The sequence below is a fragment of the Schistocerca piceifrons genome, chromosome 5 (assembly GCF_021461385.2).
Source record: "Schistocerca piceifrons isolate TAMUIC-IGC-003096 chromosome 5, iqSchPice1.1, whole genome shotgun sequence".
In the NCBI taxonomy this organism is placed as follows: Eukaryota; Metazoa; Arthropoda; class Insecta; order Orthoptera; family Acrididae; genus Schistocerca; species Schistocerca piceifrons.
The window spans coordinates 122,924,842-122,948,775 of NC_060142.1; the positions used below are offsets into that span (position 1 = coordinate 122,924,842).

General features: G+C 39.4%; 1 pseudogene; it reads left to right on the forward strand.

Annotated features, from left to right (window-relative positions):
- The first annotated feature begins 1,409 nt into the window (after positions 1 to 1,409).
- Positions 1,410 to 23,934, forward strand: part of LOC124798788 — a 131,660-nt pseudogene continuing 109,135 nt past the window's right edge.

Consider the following 23,934-nt stretch of genomic DNA (forward strand, 5'->3'; position numbering starts at 1 on the left):
CCTTGTATAAAGATATTTTGCTCCTTTTTCTTTTACACTTCGTAATTCACATGTTGCAAAGATTCTGCTACTAGGTAGGAACAGTGATCAAGTAAGACTGACCTTGGGGTTGCACTAAAATGTGAAAATGATGAAATAATGTTTATCTTATGTGGAGAAGTATTCCAAATTTGTAACGCACTGTTTGTAGTGGAACTTTTACAAGCCTGTGTGCTTATTGATTGGACATGGTACTTTCCTTTTCGTGGACGATGGAGGAAATATGCGTGGGAATTTTACGCGGGCCCGTTGAGTAAACAGTGTGATTTACGAACTAGAAACATCCCTCAACTGCCGCTGGAGTGCATTGCGATCGCGTATACCACGTTGGGGCCCACGTACCGTGTGCACAAGTCGCATCATTCCTGAGCGTTCAGCATCACGTTGAACTTGGCACGCTCAACGTTAACGTTCGACAGCACGGTCCGTGTGCCGACGGCTTAAGGCCCGCGTGCGTGGAGGATCGTCGCCGTGCGGAAAGACAATATAGACCAGATAGAGAAAAGTTTCAGCCGCTAGGTAGGCTGCGTACGCAAAGAGAGCGCAGCCAGGCGAGAAGAGCGATGCAATGTAACGCTCACAACACGCCATATGGCGCCGGCAGTGGAACTCGGCCAGCAAATCGACACTTGTCATCAGAGACCGGGCGAGAAACAGTACAGAGACACGTCACAGAACGACCTACCGCAATACCGCGTCACGGGGCAGAGCAGTTACCAGCTGTGCGTGATGACACAGGAGAGTTCGGTGAATTCGTAACCAGCAGGGATGATCCGGTACACGTGAAGACAACGCAGAATTGCAATCAAGTAAATCGTGCTCATATCAGCACAGTAAATACATATGAAACAAAAGATACGCAGAATAGTTTCCAAGATCAGCAAGTGCGGGAATTGCGTGAAGAAATGAGTAATTTAGTCACAGGCTGAAAGCAATATGGAAGGGGAGAGGCGACGAAGGGAGAGTTAATGAAGGTTGAAGAGAAGGAAGATGAAAAGCAGTTCGTCTAAAAGGAGACATTACTTGCTAATGTTATAAATGAGGAAATAATAGACGCCATGCAAAGATCGCGAGCAGTCGACGTAATTATAGGGAAAGAAATGACGGGAAAAGGTAGACGAGATATTTGAGTCTGTTTTTGATGAAGATGACAATTTGCTAAGCGTGGCTGGCCGGGGCGGCCGAGCGGTTCTAGGCGCTACAGTCTGGAACCGTGCGACCGCTGCGGCCGCAGGTTCGAATCCTGCCTCGGGCATGATGTCCTTAGGTTAGTTAGGTTTAAGTAGTTCTAAGTTCTAGGGGACTGATGACCTCAGAAGTTAAGTCCCATAGTGCTCAGAGCCATTTTGGTAAGCGTGACTAAACTCGATATGGAAGCCACCCAATATCCTCAAGGTCGGAAAGTAAATGAAATTCGTGCATATAATGTAACAGGAGAAAATGAGAACGTATGGATCATCGAAATAGGGGATGATTATACAAAGTTTGAAGTGAAAGCGGAGGTTCATAGGTCGTGTAATTCAGAGGGTGACGTAAGAAAAACAGCTTTGAAAGAAACTAGCCTGGCTGAAACAAGTAAATCAGCTACTATATTGTCAGACAAAGGTGAAAATGAAACAGGTTTCGAAACAGAAGAACTGGAAGCCAGTTTCAATCATGGTAGATTAGGTGATGAACAGGTCGCAAAGGAATTTGCGATCGGTAAAAGCAAGGAACCACCTGATATAGTACAGGTGCAGGGGCATGTTGCAAAAATCATTGCGGATCCCACAGAGAAGAAACCACCCGATATTGACCAAAAACGAATAAGCAACATTTCTTGGGAAGACCTAACCGTTGAACAGGATCTGTTGTGGGAGGAGCAGGAAGGCTCCGATAAGAAGAGCATTAAACAATCTGTTATACCTGTCGATATTTACAACTGTCAAGTACAGGTTTTGCTAGACACTGGTTCTCAAATAAGTGCCATATCGAAATCATTTTTTGAATACATCAAAGACCAACCAGGGCTAGTCATTACGTCTATGGTAGGGGTAAAAATCATAGGAGTTACTGGAAAACCAAGCAAGCCTATCAAACATCAGATACTTGCTGAATTTAGCATTAAAGGACAGACTTTCGAACACAATTTCCTAATAGTACCGGATGTAAGTACTGAAATGATTCTGAGGATTGATTGGTTAATTAAACAGCTAGTAACTATTGAATATACGAATGAAGTCGTGAAGATTAATACAGGCAAAGGATTGTTAGAAGTTGCTTTCGAAGAATCATCCAGTGATGCAAATAACACCTATCAATCTTTGAAGGTAGAAATCAATTCAGAAAATAATAGTTAATCAAATGTGTATGAATGTTACCAAGTTAAGCAATTACGTGATGAAGACGAACTGAAAGACAATTTGAAAGACATGGTAATCGAAATAGCCAATATAAATGAGGAGCAGAAAAGAGGATTAATTAAGACCTTAGAGGAGAACCAAAGTGTGTTTTCTGATCGACCTGGACTAGAGAAAGGCTATGTCTACCAGATTGAGACGTTGCCACATGAACCATTATTCGTACACCCATATTCAGTACCGATTGCTAAGAAATCAGCTGTTCAAGACGAAAGAGACAAAATGATGGAATGGGGCATCACTGAACGCAGTAAAGTGAATATAATAAACCGCTCCTCATTGTGAATAAACGCGATGGCGGCGTTAGAGTGGTGATAGATGCACGAACTCTGAATAAAGTAGTAAAAGGGAAGTGGATAGACCAGAAGGTTTGGATGAAGTGCTTCAAAAATTTCATAACGTGCAGTACTTAAGTAGCCTCGACTTGACTGCCAGATATTGGGAAATTTCCCTCGCCCAAGAATCTAGGAAGTATACAGCTTTCCTTTTTGGTGGAAAGTGTTACCAGTATAAGGTAGTCCCATTTGGACAGAACGCTTCAGTATCTGTTTTTATTAGCGCCCTAGATTTTGTACTAGGTAGGAATTTAACCAACAGGTTGACTATCTATTTTGATGATTTATTAATAGCCACACAGGAATGGCAAGAACATATTGATCTGTTAAAAGATGTCTTTGTAGCACTAATTAAAGGAGGTATGACCCTGAAGCTAAAGAAATGTGAATTCGTGCAGAAGCAAATAAAATTTTTAGGACACATCATTAGCACTTTAGAAATTTGCAAAGATCCTGAAAATCTAACAGCAATAGAAAATTGTCCTCCACCTAAAAACAGGAAGCAGCTCAAAGCTTGCTTAGGCCTGTTCTGATTTTACAGAAAATTTGCAAAAGGACAACTGTTCAATAGTCCACATTTGAATAAGTTAATCAGAAAAAACTGGGCTTTCATTTGGACGCCGGATTGTCAATTAGACTTTGACAGGTTAAAAGCTGAATTAAAGAGAGATAATGTACTGCATCATCCGCAGCTATCTCAACCGATCCATATGGGAACAGATAGCAGTCTTTATGGCATTGGTGTCGAAATATTTCAGGAAATTCAAGAGTCAGGAAAAGTTTTACATAAGACTATTGCTTTCGCTAGCATAACTCTGACGCAATATGAAAACAACTATACCATCTCAGAAAAGGAAGCATTAGCAATTATATAGGGTCTTAAAATGTTCAGGCATTATCTATGGGGACACAAAGCAGGCATTCATACAGATCACAAGGCATTAACTGAAAGATTGCAGACTGTTGAATGGGTGATGGATACGTTGGGCGCTGTATTTACAACAGTGCGATTATGACATTCATTACGTAAGAGGAGAGGAAAACATAGTTGCAGACGCTTTGTCTAGGTTAGCAGAGGATGCGGATCCTGTCTTCAGAGAAAACCCAGAAGAAGGGAAGTTTCAGATGTTCTATCTTAAGGAAGTACCTGGTAGGAAAAAGACTGAATCCATTTGTAAAAGTATGAGGCACTACCAGAATGACGATGAAAATTGGAAATCAGCAAAAGTCAGGTTTGATTCCGCCCAACATCCGCAGACAGTCAAATTCTATAAAATACTCAAGGGCATAGCTTACCAAAGGAAAAATCTGACAACTGAAGAGTGGCGAGTGTGTTGGCCTTCGCAATTTGAAACTGAAATAATTGATTATGTCCACTTAGCGTTAGGTCACTGTGGAAGTAAGAAATGTCTGGAAAAATTGTCCGATATAGTAGTAATTTTAAACTGAGCAGCTAAAAAGGTAGCAGACAGGTTGAGATCCTGTGATGTTTGTCAGAAAGCCAAAGCCGTTTTTAACAGAAGGGTTGAATATTTTGACAAAATCGGAAAGCCTAAATTTGTAATGTCAGATAGTGGCCCCCTGTTTATTTAAAGGATATGGGAAGAACGTATGAAACGTTAGGTGCACAAGTAACACATATTTCAGCGAACCATCCAGCCAGCAACCCAGTTGAACGTTGTAACAGAGAATTAGGACGTTTATGTAGGACAGATTGCCACCACAATCATAGAGCCTGGGGCAAGTCTGTGTACACGTTTGAGGCGATTATCAACTCTTTGCCTCACGAATCTACAAGATTCTCACCGGAGGAAATTTTATTAGGTAAAAAGAGCAAGAGTGTGGTAGAAGAGATGTTAGAATACCCTCCTGGTAATGAATTAAACAAAGATGAAATAAAGAGTTGGTGAGAGAAAGAATGAGGAAGAAAGCGGACGCCAGAAAGAAAAGGCACAATGCAAAAGCAAAATTTGTGAAATTTGACAAAAGCGACCTGGTCTTAGTAAAAACTCATGAAAAATCCAACGAAATTAATCATGAGATTGCCAAATTTTAGTTCATTTACCACGGTCCCTTTCTGGTGGAAAACGTTTGCCATAACAATGCTTATTATCTGGTGTACCCAGAAACTAAAAGACAATTATGGTTAAGAAACGTTGTAAACCTTAAGCCCTATGTGGCTAGATCCTAATGTGACTGTAATCCTTACTATGACTAATATATGATATCTAGATTTTGTAACTATTAGTGTAGAAAATTAATTATGTCAAAATTTCCAATACTGTGGTATATAAGTTTCAGGTTGAATGCTAAATATGTAATGAATTGGTCATTACTAATTGGACCTAATGACATGAAACAAACAGTACGGAATTGTAAAATATGGACGGACTGCCAAAGATTGCCAGAGACAGCAAAGTAACTAAATGCAGTAATATGCATATGGTTTAGTACCCAATGGACTGCACAAAGCGGCGAAAAAGGTGGCACCAAGTGTCTTTGTAATGGGAAGTGGACTGCACTGCGCAGTATGATGTAATTGGATTTGGAAGTAAATTGTGTTGTTTCTCTTGTGTATATGTGATTGAAAAGGACTGCACTATGCAGCATTAAAGTTGAAAGGTTCTAAAGTAGTTATTAGTTTATGAAGAAAAAAGTAAATGTACTGCTTTAATTTTTTCATGTTGCAACCGAATTTTCTTATGAAATATAATAAGGTTACTGACATACAGTTGCCGGCCGCGGTGGTCTCGCGGTTAAGGCGCTCAGTCCGGAACCGCGCGACTGCTACAGTCGCAGGTTCGAATCCTGCCTCGGGCATGGATGTGTGTGATGTCCTTAGGTTCGTTAGGTTTAAGTAGTTCTGTTCTAGGGGACTGATGACCACAGAAGTTAAGTCCCATAGTGCGCAGAGCCATTTGAACCATTTGAACTGACATACAGTTGAAACTAAGGTATACATAAAGATCTGGCATATAACTGAAAGTTACGAGAAAAACAGTAGGTTAGTAAATTTCTTGGAAAATGATTACCTGATAAGTTGCTGTAGGTAAAAATTAATTATGTCAATTTTGCATGTATATACTGTCATGCAATTGCAGATGGTTCATACTTAGGGTTTTTGTAAGCAGAAGTGTAAACTGAAAAGGTGTAGGGATCATAGGTAGAACGGAACTCCGTTCTGTGGTGGAATGAAAAAGGTGGTGGAGTGCGCGAGTCAGATTTGGCGCGCAAGTGGCTCATACAGTCGGTAGCTGCCCTGCAAGTGGTGAACACGCATTGCGTTGGTCAAGCACTAGAGGCCCCGAATTTACCTGCAAGACTGGGTTTTGGCCTCGGACGTGTTATACATGATTGGCGCAGTACGGCAATAAATTAATAGCTCAGAAATTTGCAATTTTATCGTCGCCACCAAGAGGAAGGCAGAGCTATGTACATCAAGAGCCGTACCAGCGCAATGTTACTACGCAGCACCGCCTCACGCCACCTTCGACATCAGTAACAGGCAAAGTATTTTATTTAAAAGTGTATCACAGTATGAACCATCCATCTTCAATCAGTGGAATATAAGTGTTAAATGTACCTTTGTGTTTAACCGTAATTTTCCTATTTCATTTACCTCAGTAGGGTGTTTACCTAAACGAATTTATTCCGAGTATCCTGATGTTTATTGAATAACAGTAAATTACTGGAAATAGTACTGTTTTGGTAGTAGATTCTGAAAATCATTATTATATACTAAAGTTTGCACGTATCAGTTTAAGGGCCACCGCTTTGCGTGACCATGAGGACAAGTTTTCAATAGCATTTCTGAAAGTAAAGTAACATAATTGTTTAACTGCAACAAATTTAACAGTAATTGTTCGTGTTGCCTCTCCATGTCAAAGGAAGCCAGACAAATATTCGTGTTTGTAAAACATCAACAAATAAAAGTCCTATAGAAAAGAAATTTAGTCGTGTTAAATAATAGTTTTGGTCATATGAATGATAGCTATAAGTTTAATTTTTTTTTTTTTTGTATTCTTGTTGAAGCATATGTGCGTCTTCTATAAGTAATTACTGAAGTATAGTGATAAATGCCATACGTAACAGAAAGTGGAATTAATAGTACTTACTGCCAAGTGACCATAGTGAATGGAAATTAAGTGGTTGTGTTTAAATTACATAGTAAGTGAAAGTAGTTATTTATTCAGTGTCGAAAATTGACTTCATCTTTTTGTGTAGACAGTGTGCCCGATTTGGGCTGGTGGCCGTTTTATTAAGCGGAACAGTTTATTGTTATAACAGGTTTTGTCTGATAAAAGGTTTCCAAAAGTAATTATTGTCACTGCTTTTCCCACAAACTATATGATTCGGAGAAAAATAGTTCGATACTTTTGCATTAGGTTGAACACGGTTAAAATCTCTCTCCGAGAGTCGATGGTTTGGAGTGTCAGTGCCGCGTGGTTTTGTGGTGGTGTTCCTGCCGCTACTTACTACACAGTTCTGACATTCCGAATCGTGCATCTTCCGTTTTTACAGTGGTGGAACTTAAAGGTTCTGGTACCGTATTGACGAGAACGCAAAAGTACCGTTGCAGAAGTACTAACTAAAATGGGAAATTTTGCCAACTTTAGAGATGAGTGAACATGGTAGTGTATGACAATCAGTTTGTCAATACATTTAAAAATGTAAATTTTTAAATACTTTGGAGGTGTGAGACCGTTTGCTTCTTCCCTGGATAACACTAAACGAACTGGTAAGAAACCTCTAATTTACATTTAAGTATTAGAGGCTCATTATCCTATAACCCGTAAGTGCAGGAGAATTAGAGATGATTTTCTTGTTGCCTACGATAGAAGCGAGAAAGTCTTATAACTTCTACTAGGACCGTACACGTACCTACCTGTGGTGAAGGAGAGGACTGGACCACAGTGGGAGGTGCGGATGCTAACTGGATGAGTAGAACAAACAAATTAATTTACAGGCAGTAGTACATTACAGAAGCAATATGTATGTAAGTTTAGGCATGGATTAAAATAACACAAAAATACCATGAAAATAAAAAAAATTACAGTGAAATATGCATATACACTCAATTTAAAATATGTTAAGAATGGTCACAAAGCTGTATATCGAAGCAACGCATTTGAAATCGCTTCAAATTAAGAATCGATTTTATGCAATGTTGTTTTTGTTGCTGTGGTCTGCAGTCCAAAGACTATTTTTACGCAGCTCTCCAACGCACTCTATCCTGTGCAAGCCTCATCTGCGAAAAACTATTGCAAACTACATCCATTGAATCTGATTTAGCGTGTATGTCCTTTAGTCTCTCTACACAATCGCTATCCCTCACACTTCCCTCCATTACAAAAATGATGATTTCTTGTTTCCTCGAGATGATTCCTGTCTCCCAATACTTACTTTTATTCAAGTTTTGACAGAAATTTCTATTCTACCCTGTTGTATTCAGTACCTCCTCATTAGTTACTCCAATACGCATCTTACCTTCTATCTTCTATACCACCAGATTTTGATAGCTTCGATCCCCTTCCCATCCGAAACCCTTCGTTCACATTTTACTTTCGTACAATGCTACACTCCAGACCAAATACCTTCATCAAAGATTTCCTGACACTTCAATTTCTGTTCGCTGTCAAGAAATTCCTCTTCTTCAGGAATTCTTCTCGCGCTACAGTCTTTACACTTCCTCCATCACCAGGTATTTTGCTACCCTAATACAACAATCGTCTACAACTTTCAGTGTACCTCTTCCTAGTGTAATTCTTTCATTTTGTTGCTTATATTATAACTTCTTTCCAAGACACTACGAATTCCATTCAACCTGCTCGTTCTTCCTTTGCTAGCTCTCAAAGAACTGCGAACTAAACGCGAACTGCAAAGTTTTTATATCTTCTCGTTGAACTTGAATTCCCTCTCCAAATTTCTCCTTCGTTTCTTTTACTGTTTACTCAGTTTACAGACTCATTAACATGAGGGATAGACTACACTCCAGTCTCATTCCCTTCTGAAACACTGCTCTAAAGCATGTCATCCGACATTAATAACTATAGCCTGATTTCTGTCGTCGATATCTTCAACTCCTTTTACTTCATTTTGCTACCTTCAGGATTCCAGAAATTGTTTTCTAGTAAACCTTTCTATAAACCTACAAAAGCTGTAGATGCAGGTTTGCTTTTCTTTAACCTATCTTCTGAGATGAGTCGTAGAGTTAGTACTGCCTTGCATATTCCTACAGTTCTCCGGTATTCAAACTGTCCTTCCATGAGGCAGGCTTCTGAAGTTTGTCAATTCTTCTGTAAACAGGTTGTGTCATTATTTTTGCTTTCTTTGTAATTGAAATTGTTACATTCTTCTTGAGATCCGAGGGTATTTGTTCTGCATCATACACATCACACACCACATGGAATAGTTTAGTCAGTGCGCCCTTTGTATCTCAATTCTGACGGAATGTCGGCTACTGCAGGGACCATGTTTTCAGTTAGGTATTTCATTGCTCTGCAATACTCCTCACTTTCATATCTCTTAACTCGTCTTCGTCTGTTTCCTCTTCCCTATCTGATAATATTCAAGTTCATTTTCCATTCATGAGCCTAGTACAGATTCCGTCCATCTTTCAGCTTTCCCTTCTTTGCATGCTACTAGCTTGCCATCTACTTTATAATAAGTAGTAGGTTAACGAAGAAAACGTAAAACATGGGAAATATGAAACAACAGTATCATAAACGCATATCACTACACCAATTTCAGTAGCATGGAGAAAATAATTAAACTGTCAGTCCGGTAGACAACAATAACGTTATTTTAAGATTTCTTTAAAAATATATATATATAGATCCGTCAAGGAAGTGAACACTCACATAACAGAACAACTACCAGAAAAAATGGAGTAATCAGTAAATCCAATGAAAAGAGGAAAACTCCAAGTGTACGAGGATAGAATAACAGCATGTGATTGCACATGCTCGTCAAAAGACAATAAGAAATTAGAATTTATTATTAGATTAAAGAAAATGATTCACTTAAGGTTAAAAAGTATTTCAGATAGTTCTATAATCAATGAGTGCGCAAATTTGCGCACCAGTTTAATTTGTGATGTGATGGTGATTGAGAAATCATAACCAGACAATGATGATACATAGGTGTATAAGTATTTTGCCTCGTTATTTGCGAGTTAGTACCTAGTTCCATAGGAAAGTTACCAGTTATGAGCAAAATGGCGATTTCCTTTAGGAGTCCATTTACGAGCTTGAATACTTTCACATGAATAAATAAATAGAGACAACGTCAAACAGGCCATTAGAAGACGCCAGTGGCTGCGATTTAACATTCTAGAGTGTGTTTCATGCAACCCTTATAAAACACATTACCAGGGTGTGCCATAGAAGGTAGTGTGTACATCTACCTGTCGAGTGTTATCTTTCGGAGCCGATGTGTTAAATAGCACGCAACGAAACAGTGGCCCTTACTATATGGATCGCCATAGAGACGTCGACACGTCAGGTGTCTGTGCGGTGGGTACAGTCAGTTCCCGAGTCACGTAGGAAATAGACTGGGCGCCGTGTTGCAGCAGTGTTTCTGGGTGGTGAAGACCCACAAATTTAGAAGAGACTGCCAGTGTTCTGTTAGCAAACAATTTAAATATGTTGTTGTTCGCTAGTCGCTACAAATCATTAAAAAAATACTACCATGACAGAACGAAAGTTCGATTGCAATCGACACACAAAGTAATCTATGTTGCTGCTCGGGCAACGCTAACTCACTGCTGATATTGTAGTATCATCCGACACAATCACAACTCCCTCACCGTTTTTCACTTAACTGTACAAAATCCTGCGTGCGGATTTCTCCTGTTTACCGATCAATGACAACTGCGGGGTCAATAATCTGTTAAACTGAACATCACGTTTTTCCACTCCTTTCAGTGTATAACACTCCTGTCCGCTACTGCTATACCATAACCTCGAAGCTGGAGGCAGTTTGCAAAAGATAATTATTTTGTTAGAGTAATTATGGTATAACGCAACAGAGCAGTGTTACGCTCTGAGAGGAATTTTATTATGTTGACCGTACTGTACCTAACGGAGGTGGCTTATCGGAAGTGAAAGTCAGAATTACGTAAATATTTGAACAGTACGAACAAAATTTTGCCTTATCTGCACTGTTCAACTGATAAAGAAAACGGTCGCCAGCCTAACTAGGCAAGAGAATGGTTAACATTCTCGTTCAAGAAAATAGTTATTAGTAACTCTAATGGATAAACACAACCTATACTTGGTCACACGCGAGTGCAATGAACTCTGACACATACATATGTTTATGGTAAGATTGAAACTAACAGAGCAGCAGAAACTATTTGCAAAATTATAACAGATACCGAAACACACTATTACTTTCAGGGCTTATACAAACTGAATGGTCTTTATAACGTTATTATTACTATTCACTGCCGAATCATTAATTGGATATAAGTTAAGTCTCTCTCAGTTAAATACTTTACAATTTAAAATGAAAATTAATTGGAATCCACTAACAGGTTGCTTCTCATTATCATTTGAATAAAGAAATTATGGTTTTCATAATTAGTGGTCTTCCCATTACTTGTTACCCAGCATTAATACAATAGACAAACTGTGGATCCTGTTATATCATTAATATGCATTTCCTATACACAAGAAAGACATACACTTAACAAACATGAGTATATAAAGTTTCACTACTGCAGTTTTCCCCTTTTTACTGCAGTGAAACACAATGTAGGCAAAATTGCAAGAAACTGACTCACTTTCTTCGATTTACAACAGGCAGTAATGTGATCATTTACTAAGCAAAACTTAATAAGCCTCAGTCTTAAGAACTTTTAATTTGAAGTTGACAACAACACATTAATAAGCAGTTTTACTAGGAAAATTATTTTCCGGAAGCATCATTAACTTTAACTCACTCTCTTGCCACATTAACTTAAACTTTCTCTTTACTACGTTCAAGAGGCATCAATTAGAAAACAGGGTTTTAATGTACTTTCAGTAAGGACACTCGGTAATCGCTTTAGTTCAAACGGAGAGGAACCTGAGAGGTGTTATGATGAGGAGAAAAATCAAGGTAGGTACATAAATTCAGAAACAAATTACCTTATATTTGAGCACATTAGCACATCCATTAAGCTGATCCTTCACTGTACATCATTATAGTATTACGTTACAGTGATTGCGCAACGTGGTGGCAACTGCATGTTGGTAGGTGGATTCGCAGACAGAATTGCTGGACTCTGTAATTTCTTGGTGGCGATGATAGATACAAATTCCAGAATAGTTCCAGCTATTTATCCATCCATCCGAGGCATTGCAAAGTAGCAGGAAATGCCTCTCTCGGAACCAGCACAATATGCATCTTTTACTTGGCAGTGCACAGTTTGGTAGCTCGTCCCCGACTCGTAGCTCATCACCGACTAACTCTTATGCCACCTTTTCTACCTAGGCCAACCACAATTTGCGCGCGCTACACAGTTCCATTCCCGAGGGGAACCACTACACCGTTTACATACAAACTAAGAACCCTAAGTGAGGATCAGCAATTTACATAACAGCAAACAAACACATTAAATAAAACAGAACATTTCCACATATTGACATCTCTACAAAAAATTATTCACACAAAATTACAATTATATACAGTAAGTTTTGTTCCCTCCAAACGGGACAAAGCATTTAAACGACAGATACACTATACAGCACAGAATCAAATCATGACATCAAAGTTTTAACAAGGAAAGGAGTAAACAATTTTGTGTTATCGTTCAATCAAACAATATTTACAGAAGCTTAACGATGTAATATTAAATGAAACAAAAGCAAAATAAATCAGTAGAACTTAGAGCTATGGTGTTACAAGTGCTGTCGTATCATTTGCTTCAGCGAACTTACTGCGGTTGTAATTTAGTTTTTCATTCAATATGTCTCTTTACTGAAGTCTTTCTACAAATTTCATTTACGTAACTTTGAAATCTGTCTGTTTGTCTTTGGTTCCCATCAACAGCCTGATTACAGCCACAGTGCTACAGGAGAGGCCAAGGCTAAATACGGCTGCGAGTGTGGGAGGAAGCTAACGCGTGCGTCATACCATGCAAACGAAGATGTAAGACAAGTGCTGATTTTCGCAAAGAATACACACTATCGGGTGGAAATCTATTACGAGCTGGAATGATAAACAGCGGAAGAGTTATGGCATGACGAGCTATCTACACAAAATTACACAAAGAAACGGCAGATACCAGTCACCATATTTATGTGGTTTATGGACTACCAGGAAACATTGTGCAACGTTCCATACCATTTCTCGTCCATACTGTACTGTTCTGTTGTCTACAGACGCTTAATGTGTACTAAATAATTCGGAAAGAATCTGTAAAGAACAGTTACCTAATGAGTTCAAATTCAAATGGTTCAAATGGCTCTGACCACTATGGGACTCATCTTCTGAGGTCATTAGTCCCCTAGAACTTAGAACTAGTTAAACCTAACTAACCTAAGGACATCACACACATCCATGCCCGAGGCAGGATTCGAACCTGCGACCGTAGCGGTCTCGCGGTTCCAGACTGCAGCGCCTAGAACCGCACGGCCACTTCGGCCGGCACCTAATGAATTCAGTGTGCTATTAAAAATTCAAATCTCCCTAGTAAAAGTCAGAAAATGGTCGCCTTGTTATTATTTATTTACACTCTGTTCTTCTGTATGCTAAATAAAAAATAATAGTCCAGAAAACTTCTGTTGTTTAGTTCCTGAATATTGACACAAATAAGATCTAATTTAGTGAATCACTGACCAGATAATAACTAAAAAACTACAGTGTGTTTTGACCGTGACCTTGCTAACAAATAGGCTTTCAGTATCCAAACAGCCTGCACACTGTACAGTGACCATTTTAATTTCACTCCTTTCATACAAATATCACTTCCTATTTGCTCATTAATTTCTTCTTCAAAGGCCCACTTCACTGAGACAATGCAGCAACCACAACTTACACCGGAACAGTTAATTATCATGAGTGTTCCCGTTTCCATTTGAACACCTAAAAACCTTAGGCTTTCTAAGTGTTGTTTTTCGTAAAGAAGTTTTGCAGTGTCTGAATCTAGATTCACTGTTAAAGCTCTTTGACAAAAACAGTGCCTTGTTGTACAAAACAAGTATAAACTCAGAGGCTTTCAGAAGTATTTTTGTCTGTACTAAAACAAATCATGTGTTACTAAATTCATCTGTGAGACAAGGAAACTAACTTTGCTTTATTGCAGAGTCTGGACCTTATTTCACAGTGATTAGACATTAGCTACCTTGCTGTCAGTTGGCAACTGCTGTTATGAAATGCTAGAGGGGAACTACACCCTATCTAGTCTTATGTAGGGCTACTTTTATAATGTAACATATAATGATGCTAATGTGAACAACTGTGAGGCTGTATAGATGCCTACATCATCTTTATAAAATTCTGATATAAGTATTGATTTAGCAGAAATGTATATCATTTCAGTAATGTTCTGAACCACATCTAGTTGTCACAGTACAAATACTTTGGTAAACTGCAGCTTGTTACTAGTGTAATGAACTAAAATAATATTACACAAACCTTTAATTAAGTAGCAAAATTATTCATTTATTGTTATCACTGTTACTTTCAAATGTAATGAAGTTTTTATCTGGCGACTCTAGAAATTGCTATTTTCGTGCCTTTCAGTAGCACTAATCATCTATAGAGTTCAGAAATTAATGAACTTTTACTCATTAAATATCTCTGTGAAGAATGTGTACAGTTAACAGCACATTTTTATCAACTGATGCTCTCTAGCCAACACAAATGTATCCAAATTTGAGGTCTCTTTGGTTAAATATTTCAGGAGATAATGACGTTAATTTTGCCACAAAATCTTTACATACTTAACAGTAGTTCTAATTGAGGTGGCTATTAAATAACAAAAGATCTCTCACTTTATATTTTCAAAGGAACAGTAATTATCAAAGCGAAATCTATCCTTACATATAGATAAAACCTTAAGTTCTATGCTTGGTTGCCAACGTGGTGTTTCACTATACTTTTTAGAAGTGCCAATGTAAACACGAAGATTAAACTTAGAGCTGCTGGATGTGAAAACTTCAAATATTTTGTTCATATTCCTCTTGATGTACCAACTTCGCCATTTAAATTCGTCTTGAAGTATTCTTATGCAAACGTCCCTTTGCAGCTGGGAATTATTATTTGCAGAGAAATAACGTCTACACCATTTCCTTACACTCTCGTCATGTAGTCTTCCTGGCATACAAAATCTCTAAATTGTGCAGTTACTCTTTACGCAACTTCAACCACTGAATTTCACGTCACAGTCAAAGGAATTATTTTTATCCCCACTCTCAGATACGTAAATACTGAGTCTTTCCATGCCGTTTCTAGCTCTTTCAGACTGGTCTTACTACGCAGTTCTGATAATGCGACCACACTGAATTAGCAACATTATTTGCCTTGCTTTCTGCTGCAGTAGTTCGCGCTTCTTATTCTTGGCGGGCTCCACATCACTGTAATGTGGATTCGTATAATCTCTTTGAAAATTATATGTATATATTCGGTAGATCTGTCTACAGCAGGGGCGGGCAGGAATCCTGCACGTGTGCGGTGCACATGCACGTGTGCAGTTAACAGGTGTTGTGCGTGCACACAGGGGCAAGCTGTCTACCCGCTTCTCTCGCCTCCCCACCATACCGTCTCTCCGCCTCTTCCTCTGTAATGCGTTTTGTTTCCTGACCTGTTTTATTGAATGAAGGAATAAGGGTAGTAGGAGTGCTTGAAAGTAATCATCGTTTGAAAGAGTACCTATTACCTACGATACGTTTTATTTAATTATCACAGGTGGAGTTTACAATACGTTTAATGTCTGGAACAAAATTTCTGCATACAGACAAACGCAAACAGTTACGCAAATTTTCATTACTGATGTTTGCTCTTAAGCGAGACTTATTAATTTTCGTAACAGAAAAAAATCTCTCACGAACGCATGTCGAGCCAAACATTGACATTATCTTCGCGGCTTCACGATGGAGACGAGGAAACTTGCTGTGGAAAGTCGTGATAAAAATCTATCACACGTCTTGCCAGAAGGAACCTGTCTCTCAGACGAGAATTACGCTGTAGACCTATTAATTCCATTTGCAAACTGGGATGAATATCATCTAGAGAAACAGCAGATTGTCTCGAGAACTATTCAAAACCTTGGGATAGGTAAGATATATCCCCAAATCGCTTGAGAAATTCCTCTTTTATTGCACTAAGAACGGCAACATACTGAAATTTATTATAATGGCGTTCAATATTAAACTTCCGCTGACCAGCGAGAATACTGTCACATATTATACATTTCAAATTTTCACGTTTTTGCACAGAGAAAAAATGATTCTCCCATTCCTTTTTAAAAGATAGCAAATCTCCAGTTCTCCATTTCCTTGACTCACTCTGCATTTTCTGGTTACTGAAATTCACTACGTAGTGATCGCTTCGCTTCAACGTCCGCAGCTTAGCCTGGAACTACACTGCGGCAACCTGCCGGCTGCCGCCACTGCTCCGTTCGACGACTGAACGTGAGCAGCACACGTGCAGCGCTGTGTGCTCATGAGCCGCGTGCAACGTTTGCCCGCCCCTGGTCTATAGCAATGTACACATAAAGTTAAAATGAATATAGATTTATAAAATTATGTTAATTATTTTAGAACAAATGTATTTTCAATTTAAGCAAAAAAAATTAAAATTTTTTTAGCGTATAATGCAGAAAATTTTCTCAGTACCCTTACGAACGGGCTCTGTCACAATAAACTCTGTGCATGCAGAACTGGATAACCAAGGAAGAGAATGTCCCTACCTCTACCTTTTGAAGAATATATACAACAAGGCTGCAACTGCAATTAGATTACATCAAAGGAGTGAAGAGCTCAGAACTGAGAATGGAGCTAGGCGAGGTGACTTTATTTCACCGTAGTCATTCTGTGCAGCCTCGGAAGAGGACTTCACAGCATCAGTTCGGATGAAGAAGGAATGCGCGCAGACAGATCTTATCTATAGATAAGTCTCTATTTATTTACTTTTTTAGATGAGGTCATCTAGCACCACGTCAAGCCTCGCAACATTTGGCAGCGAACTTCACTTTCTTTGAAGTCCAGATTTCCTCCATTCTGTATGAGTGGGCTTGTTTACGCTCCTTCGTCCAAGGGGCATCGCGTCCGTCATTGACAATGCAAGAGAAATTGTAATATCCATCCTTCTTTTATTCATATTCGTTTGAACAGTGTATTTTCTCTGTAGCTTTGGATTAAGTTCCATAGGAACACCTTTTATTGGTTAATTACGATGTCACCAATCATCTGAGACAAAGGATATGACAAAACATTCAAATCTTTTGTCATCGCCTGCAGCTGGGATTGTGGGTGTATTAAGTACCTTTTGCATACAGAAGACACAAAACATTTATTGCAATTACATTATCTTTTGTTCTTTTATTTGATCTTGAGCGTTTATAACGTTCGTGTATGCACTCCTTTACATCTTCATACTATACCTTGCAGGTGACTACGCTACATTTCCTTTATGCTAATTACGTTGTATGTAATGATGAATATCACCAAATGTCGTAGGCAATTACAAAATGGCGTCTGTTTTCTCGCATTTATGAAGTGGAATTGAACTTCTTTGCTGTCGTCTCCGACTTCGAAAAGACACAAAATAACACACAGGGGGTGAAATAAATCTTACCCCTACATATCATGGATGATAGCGCCTGTATAATGTTACGTATCGATATGAAATATTGCTACAATAGAGGCACAAAATAGAATTGAAATATCACCAAACATTACGCCGGGGCTGCACCAAGTGCATCTGGACAAACTATTACACCACACTAGTACATTCAAAGTTGGCCACGAAACAAAGAGAAACGTGTGTGTGTGTTAATTGCATTTAGTCAATGTATTTACAAGAATGATGATTAATTTACCTAGCTGAAAGACCAAGATGAGTAACTAAAAGTATATATTAACGTCAGTGAAGTAATAAGAAAGGTAATGAACTTACCTGACTGGAAGACCAAAATGAGTACTTTACTCCTCAAGGCAAGATGCTGGTTTTACTCCAAATGATTTTATAATTTCATAATGAAACACAGGAAAGAAGGTTGAAAAAACTTTAAAACCAGTCCACAGATTGTCTTTTGATTATTACAACTGCTACAGCAGACATTATTAATGTCACAAGCTCGTTAGATTCAAATGAAGTAATAGTACTTTACGTTCAAGACAATAAATCAAACATTGTGAGATTAATCTCTGGCTGGTGCCACTTTCCGCTTGTTCCAGGTTTGCTAGTTACTTGTAACATGAGAAATGGATGTTTGCAACATGGTTCACAATCTCTGTTATACTGTAGGTTCGCCCTATAACTGGCTAGCTATTTCTGCTCAAAGATTAGACAATGGCAGAATATACCCTTTGTATTAGTACCATGCCTAATAAACCACTAAGACTATCAAACCAACTGTGCACTAAGGATAGGTTCACTTATTTTAACAATGCTTTTTATTAGTGCTTATTTTATTAGTGCTACCTAAAATTTCAGACAGCCAACAGGATCAGATAAACCTGGGTTATCTCATCGTTTAATTTTCCTCTTGTTTACAATTCGTGATAAATGACCTACTTTGTGTTGAGATACCCCATTGTCTGATATAAGCACAGAAACATGAAGTTAAATCATGTGGCACAGTACTGGCTCATAACAGATGACTATGTTAAGCCCCTGGCCACCTTCACTACAACGAAAAAGTTTCCAGGGCAGATGCCTGAGGCCTCCTGCCTTCCACCAGCACCTCCTACTCCACCCCCACCTCTATCCCGCCTCCCACCTCCCACAACCCGCCTCCAGCCTCCCACCTACAGTCCCCCACCTCTTACTTCCTGCCTCCCGCCTGCTGCCTCTCGCCCCCTGCCTCTCAGCTCGCACTGCCCGCTTCCTGCATCCCGCCTCCTGTCTCCCACTTTCTGCCTCACACGTCCTACTTTCCGCCTCACGCATCCCATGTACTGGGGGTGGGAAGCAATCAGTGGGCCTACTTTGGCGACTGCCGCCCCACCCCGCATTAGGCCGTTAGTGCGCAGTTTTATGGTGACCATAAAAATCGCGTTAGCCAGGACAGGAGCCCAATGGCGCTGGCGCCTGCGACGGCCCAAGCGGCTTTACGGGAAATTTGCGAGTTCCCGGGTCGCCACTACCTGCGGTGCATTCCTTTTAAAGTCGCCGTTAATGTGACGTCACAAGAATTCTGAATATCACTGGGAAGCTTCTCTATTATTACTTCGCAGTAATCCATTTTATCTTAGCTTTTCACAGATGTTTGTTTGCAGAAGTTCTGTACTAAACTGGAACTGTTACAGTACACAAGTGAGTTTCTTTTTTTGGTGCTGAATGTAACAAGCTCTCACTTTGAGTTTCCACAAGCTAGTATAGGAGGAAAGACAAACAGATAATTAATGGATCAATATACTTGCTGCCTATATGATGTAGATTTCAATAAGATAGCGTATAGTAGAGTAGTAATAAAATGCAATATACATACTCTTCTGTGATATTAGCAGCTTTGCTTTAGGGAATAAGCATGACTGTAATACACAATTTATAATTTTGTGTATGAGGCACTTCCAGGCATAAATGGCAAGTTAAAGACATTAAAAATCATCTTTTATTTAACAAACCTGTTTGTTTATATGGACCAAGACATCCCTTTGTGTATCTATGAACAAACTTGGAATCTCTCTAGTCTAACTTGAAATGTTATGCTATTAAGGAAAATTCTGAGCAAGATTTCTTTACTTTCTTTGCTGTCATTAATCTTTTGGCTAGTTGGCGTGGCCTATTAATATTTCCTATTTTCTCCCAAACTCTTCATTTCAAAGTTGCATTTCCACCCTATACTCTAAATTATTTGTTGCAATTATTCCAATTTTTATCTGCATCAATTATTTTTAACGCTCTAATACTCCCTCCAGAACCTTGGAAATCATTCTCTGTTGTCTTAATGGATGATTTATCAATCTGTCCCTTCTTCTTATCAGTTTTCTCCATATATTCTTTTCATGACCTATTCTGTGCAGATCCCTTCTAGAGCAACACATGTCAAAAGCTTTGAGTCTCCGCTGGTCCAGTTTTCCCACTTGATTCACATCCACACAGTGCTGCGCTTCAAAGAAATTTCTAATTCAAATTAAGGCTGATATTTAATACCGGTACTGTTAATGTGTGCTTATCTATTTCTAATGACCTACTTGCTTTGCTGTCATGAGTTATTTTGCTTCCAAGGTAGCAAAAGTATTTCGCTTAATCTACTTCTTCGTCACCTATTACGATATTAAGCTCTTTGCTAAACTCATTTCTCTACTTCCTCATTATTTTCGTCTTTCTTGGGTTTACTGCCACCCATATCCTATACCCGTTACACTGTTGACTGGAGTTGTCCAATCATATACTTCTTCTTCACTTTCTTCGAGAACACAATGTTATAAGTGAATCTTGTCACTGATATCCTCTACTTTGAATTTTAGTTCCACTCCTCAAAATTCCTTTTACTGGCCTCATTGCATATTCGATGTATAGGTTTAACTATAGTGGTGAAAGACTGCGCCTTGCTTTACACCATTTTAAATCCTAGCACTTCGTTCTTAGTCTTCCATTATTATCACTTCCGTTTTGTTTTCGTACACGCTTAATACTACCTGTCTTTCCGTATGGCTTACACCTTTTTTCCCAGAATTTCAAACATTTTGCACCAGTTTTCTAGGTCCACAAATCCTATGAAAATAGTTTAATTTCTAAAGTCTCATTTCAATTAAAATTTCACAGCATGCTTAATACGTCCTTCTGACGACCATTTCTTTTTCGAATTCTTCACATTTTACCTGCGAGCATTCACTTGAGCTTCTCTGTATTTCATATTTATTTCATTTTTATGTGACTTATACTCGTACTGTAGTATTCCTGCCACATCCTGAATGTTTTGTATTTGCTTCTTTCATAGAAGCATTCAAACAGTTCACTGTTATCCGTAGCTTCTTCAACGTTAACTTCTTGTCCTACATCTTTGATTAGCCTTTATAGAGATATCCCTTCCTCTCCAGCAGAACCGACTACTGTTGTATTATTATCGTAGTATCTACAGATTTAGAGAACTTCGAACAGGCTTCATCATTTCTAAGGGCTTTAGAATCCCACTTCATGTCAAATTGATTCTTCTAGACGATTGCCTTAAACTTAAACTTTCTCTTCATCATTACAAATTGTGATGAAAAATTATATGTGTTTGTGGGTTCGCCTTGCAATCCATTCGCCATTGTGTAATCCACTTGGCATCATCTCGTATTTCCAGCCTGCTCCAAGTACAATTATTCCTCTTGTGACATTTGAAAAGTGTATTTATGGTTACCAGTTGACGGTTTTCTCCTCTCTAATTCCTACTGCCAAGCCATACTCTCCTGGAGACAGCCAGTAACGCTTCCGAGGTAAAGGCATCGTTTATCTATTTATTTATTTATTTACACGTCAAGTTCCGTAAGACCAAATTGAGAAGCAAATCTGCAAGGTCGTGGTACGTGTCAGTGGATACATGAAATTACGACACAAAAGTAATAACAGATAAAAATAAATGTTTACGAACCCGAAAAAAGTCAGTCCATAAGTTTACGTAAACGCAGTCAACAATGCAACAAGAATCAGCTTAATTTTTCAAGGAACTCCTAGACAGAATAGAAGGAGTGACTCATGAGGAAACTCTTCAGTTTCGATTTGAAAGCACGTGGATTACTGCTAAGATTTTCGAATTCGAGTGGTAGCTTATTGAAAATGGATGCAGTAGTATACTGCACACCTTTCTGCACAAGAGTTAAGGAAGTCCGATGCAAATGCAGGTTTGACTTCTGTCGAGTATTAACTGAGTGAAAGCAGCTTATTCTTGGGAATAAGCTAATATTGTTCATATTGTTAACAAGAAATGACAGTAAGGAATATATATATATATATATATATATATATATATATATATATATATATATATATATATATATATATATATATATATATATTGAGAGGCCAATATCAAAGTACCCAGACTCATGAAGAGGGGTCGACAAGAGGTTCGCGCGCTTACACCACTTATTGCCCGAACCGCCCCTTTTCTGAGTCAAAAATATCCTTTTAGAATAGGAAGAGTTAGAGTTACCCCAAAATATAATACCATACGACACAAGCGAATGAAAATAAGCAAAGTAGAACAATTTTCTTATCGAACGATCACTCACTTCAGACACCGTTCAAATGGTAAAAATGGTAGTAACAAATCTTTGAACAACGTCCTGAATGTGGGCTTTCCAGGACAGCTTAGTATCTATATGAACACCTAGAAATTTGAACTGTTCAGTTTGTGCGGATGCACAAACAGTACCCGAACTCTTACGGCACTCGGCAGAACGCCGCGAGTAATGAGTATAGTGGGCAGGGGCACTATGAATATAGTGCGGGACAATAAGTTAGGAATGTGGGTCTAACGGGAGGCGTGTCAGAGATAAGTCCCTGCAGTCGCACTGTCCTCTATGTTCTCGGTGGCTCAGATGGAGCCGGCACGGTAGCTCATTGTGTTCGGTAAGAGGGCTGCGTGCTCTCTGTAATAAAAAAAACTGAGTCAAGGAATCAACGATCAGCTTCAACGAATGTCTTGTGACGTCCGCCCAGACCAAACGCAACGAACTATACCGAAAAGCAAAGATGGATAGAGCGTCTGCCATGTAAGCAGGAGATCCCGGGTTCGGGTCCCAGTTAGGGCACACGTTTTCAACTGTTCCCGTCGACTTATATAAACGCCTGTATGCAGCTAAGGGTATTCATTTCATTGTAATTTCATTCTAATGAGCTGCATTGCCACCGATGGTATCTGTTCTTTCGGACATGTCCGAATCTAAGTATGTGCTGGAGTAAGCCCCAGAACAAAAAAATTATATATATATAAAGTTTTTGTTCTGTAGCTTGTATTGTATTGTATGTTAACGGGGGACCTAGAAACGACGAAGAGGCTCCGTAACCGCCGCAGCCGCAGTGGTCCACAACCCCACGACGACTACCGCAGTCCTCTTCACCCCTCCGCCGCCCCACACCGAACCCAGGGTTATTGTGCGGTTCCGCCCCCGGTGGACCCAACAGGGAACGTCTCACACCAGACGAGTGTAGCCCCTATGTTTGTGTGGTAGAGTAATGGTGGTGTTCGCGTACGTGGAGAACTTCGTTTGCGCAGCAATCGCCGACATAGTGTAACGGAGGCGGAATAAGGGTAACCAGCCCGCATTCGCCGAGACAGATGGAAAACCGCCTAAAAACCATCCACATACTGGCGGGTTGTCCGGACTGCGACACAAATCCGTCGGGCGGATTCGTGCCGGGGACCAGGCGCTCCTTCCCGCCCGGAAAGTTGTGCGTTAGACCGCACGGCCAACCGAGCGGGCTGTTCTGTAGCTTACTCCAGCACATTGAGCGTGGGCTCACAAATTACACTACTGACACCTGAACCAGTGTTCTCCGGATTCTGAATGCGAGTGTAGTTCCAAGCAGTACAAACAGTGACAATCTTCGTAAGTACCATTGTTGTCGTCAAAGAGACCTTTTTCGTACAATATTTCTTTTCCAAAACTAAGTTTACTCTTTGCTGTTTTCGGCTATTTGGAATGCAAGTTGTCTCTCATTCTTCATAGTTATACCAGATATGCGCGACTCCAGTAGTTTCAGTTCATCTCCAATCTAGTGTTGAAAGTTGGCTGGAATGTACCCAGTCCTTTCTGAACACCACTGAACATATTGTTCGTATTCCTAATTCGTCTTCTGACCGTAGTCTGGAGAACTCCGAACGCTTTCGACGCCCGCAGCCTTTCCATCTCGCCTCTGGTAACATCATCTATAGCACACAGTATCTGCACCACAACCCGACTGTCTTGACGATTTCCTTCCTTAACTGCCTGCCATCAGAAAGGGGAAATCCTCGTACTTATATCTGGCCTACGTAAATTCATTGCATTTGAGTAGAATTGCACAATTATCAGTTC